Source organism: Lepus europaeus, unplaced genomic scaffold, assembly GCF_033115175.1.
Source record: "Lepus europaeus isolate LE1 unplaced genomic scaffold, mLepTim1.pri SCAFFOLD_28, whole genome shotgun sequence".
In the NCBI taxonomy this organism is placed as follows: Eukaryota; Metazoa; Chordata; class Mammalia; order Lagomorpha; family Leporidae; genus Lepus; species Lepus europaeus.
In genome coordinates this window covers 11081621-11085130 of record NW_026909158.1, presented here as the reverse complement: position 1 = coordinate 11085130, position 3510 = coordinate 11081621, and positions in this window count along the sequence as shown.

Below are 3510 nucleotides of genomic sequence, written 5' to 3'. Positions count from 1 at the left end.
GACATCAGCTCTACACATTCGTATTTTCTAGGGAGAAAGCTAGAGAAACTGCGGCAAACAAACATGATATTTCTGTTTGCTTCGATGACATTTGATGCACTTGCCTAACGAAAAGACTGCTTTTCTCCAAAACCATATTTACTGTGATTTTCTCTGTCCATTGCATATGAATTCCACACCACTTTGTCCGGATATGACTGGATGAAACCGGAAATATCCGGTTTTGTTTTGGCTAAAAACCCAGATATTGCTACAACCTCTGTGTTTGTTTTTTCTGGATATTCAATGGACTTTATTGTTTTGAAAGTTTTTTTTATCGGGGAACATTTTGTTTTGAGCTTGTATACAGTAATTGGTTCCAAACGGAGACACCAGCACTATATATTCGTATTTTCTAAGGAGAAAGCTAGAGGAACTGTGGCAAACAAACATGATATTTCTGTTAGTATCGATAACATTTTATGCACTTGCCTAACGAAAAGACTTTGCTTTTCTCCAAAACCATTTTTACTCTGATTTTCTCGGTCTAATGCATACGAATTCCAAACCACTCTTTCTGGATATGACTGGATGAAACCAAAAATATCCGGTTGTGTTTTGCCTAACTCATTCAGAAATATTGTGAAAGTTTCTGTGTTGGTGTTTTCTGGATATTATCGATGGTCTTTATTGTTTTGAATGTTTTTATCAGGGAACATTTATTTTTGTACCCTTAAAAAACACTAATTGGTTCATCATGGGGACACCAGCTCTACATATTCTTATTTTCTAGGGAGAAAGCTAGAGGAACTGCGGCAAACACACATGATATTTCTGTTTGTGTAGATGACATTTTATGCACTTGCCTAACGAAAAGACTTTGCTTTTCTCCAAAACCATTTTTACTGTGATTTTCTCGGTCCATTGCATACGAATGCCACACCACATTATCCGGATATGACTGGATGAAACCAGAAATATCCAGTTTTGTTTGGGCTAACTCAATCCCAGATATTGCTACAGCATCTGTGTTTGTGTATTCCTGATATTATCCAAGGACTATATTTTTTTGCATGTTTTTTTCAGGGAACATTTGATTTTGTGCTTGGAAACATTAATTCGTTCCACATGGAGACACCAGCTCTACACATTCGTATTTTCTAGGGAGAAAGCTAGAGGAACTGTGGCAAACAAACATGATATTTCTGTTTGTCTAGATGACATTTTATGCACTTGCCTAACGAAAAGACTTTGCTTTTCTCCAATCCATTTTTACTGTGATTTTCTCGGTCCATTGCATACGAATTCCACACCAGTTTCTCCGGATATGACTGGATGAAAACGGAAATATCCAGTTTAGTTTTGGCTGACTCAATCCTAGATATTGCTACAGCCTCTGTGTTTGTGTATTCCTGATATTATCCACGGACTTTATTGGTTTGAATGCTTTTTATCAGGGAACATTTAATTTTGTGCTTGGAAACACTAATTGGTTCCACATGGAGACACCATCTCTACACATTTGTATTTTCTAGTGAGAAAGCTAGAGGAATTGCGGTAAACAAACATGATATTTCTGTTTGTATAGATGACATTTTATGCAATTGCCTAAAAAAAACTTTGCTTTTCTCCAAAACCATTTTCACTGTGATTTTCTCAGTCCCTTGCATACGAATTCCACACCACTTTGTCAGGATGTGGCTGGATGAAACTGGAAATCTCTTTTTTTTTTTTTGGCTAACTCAATCCCAGATATTGCTACAGCCTCTCTGTTTGTGTTTTCCTGATATTATCCACGGACTTTATTGGTTTGTATGTTTTTTTATCAGGGAACATTGAATTTTGTGCTTGTAATACTAACTGGTTCCAGTATTGTGTTTTGGCTAACACAATCCGAAATATTGTGAAAGCCTCTGTGTTTGTGTTTTCCTGATATTATCGATTGACTTTATTGTTTTGAACTTTTGTATCAGGGAACATTTAATTTTGTACCGTTGAAACACTAATTGGTTCATCATGTGGGCACCAGCTCTACACAATCCTATGTTCTAGAGAGCAATCTAGAGAAACTGCGACAAACAAATATCATATTTCTGTTTGTATAGATGACATTTTATGCACTTGCCTAACGAAAAGACTTTCCTTTTCTAGAAAACCATTTTTACTGTGATTTTTTCGGTCCATTGCAGACGAATTCCACACCAGTTTGTCCAGATATGACTGGATGAAACCGGAAATACCCAGGATTGTTCTGGATAACTCAATCCCAGATTTTGCTACAGCCTCTTTGTTTGTGTTTTTCGGATATTTTCCATGGACTTTATTGTTTGAATGTTTTTTATCAGGGAACATTAAATTTTGTACCGTAGAAACACTAATTGGTTCATCATGTGGACATCAGCTCTACACATTCGTATTTTCTAGGGAGAAAGCTAGAGAAACTGCGGCAAACAAACATGATATTTCTGTTTGCTTCGATGACATTTGATGCACTTGCCTAACGAAAAGACTGCTTTTCTCCAAAACCATATTTACTGTGATTTTCTCTGTCCATTGCATATGAATTCCACACCACTTTGTCCGGATATGACTGGATGAAACCGGAAATATCCGGTTTTGTTTTGGCTAAAAACCCAGATATTGCTACAACCTCTGTGTTTGTTTTTTCTGGATATTCAATGGACTTTATTGTTTTGAAAGTTTTTTTATCGGGGAACATTTTGTTTTGAGCTTGTATACAGTAATTGGTTCCAAACGGAGACACCAGCACTATATATTCGTATTTTCTAAGGAGAAAGCTAGAGGAACTGTGGCAAACAAACATGATATTTCTGTTAGTATCGATAACATTTTATGCACTTGCCTAACGAAAAGACTTTGCTTTTCTCCAAAACCATTTTTACTCTGATTTTCTCGGTCCAATGCATACAAATTCCAAACCACTCTTTCTGGATATGACTGGATGAAACCAAAAATATCCGGTTGTGTTTTGCCTAACTCATTCCGAAATATTGTGAAAGTTTCTGTGTTGGTGTTTTCTGGATATTATCGATGGTCTTTATTGTTTTGAATGTTTTTATCAGGGAACATTTATTTTTGTACCCTTAAAAAACACTAATTGGTTCATCATGGGGACACCAGCTCTACATATTCTTATTTTCTAGGGAGAAAGCTAGAGGAACTGCGGCAAACACACATGTTATTTCTGTTTGTGTAGATGACATTTTATGCACTTGCCTAACGAAAAGACTTTGCTTTTCTCCATAACCATTTTTACTGTGATTTTCTCGGTCCATTGCATACGAATGCCACACCACATTATCCGGATATGACTGGATGAAACCAGAAATATCCAGTTTTGTTTGGGCTAACTCAATCCCAGATATTGCTACAGCATCTGTGTTTGTGTATTCCTGATATTATCCAAGGACTATATTTTTTTGCATGTTTTTTTCAGGGAACATTTGATTTTGTGCTTGGAAACATTAATTCGTTCCACATGGAGACACCAGCTCTACACATTCGTATTTT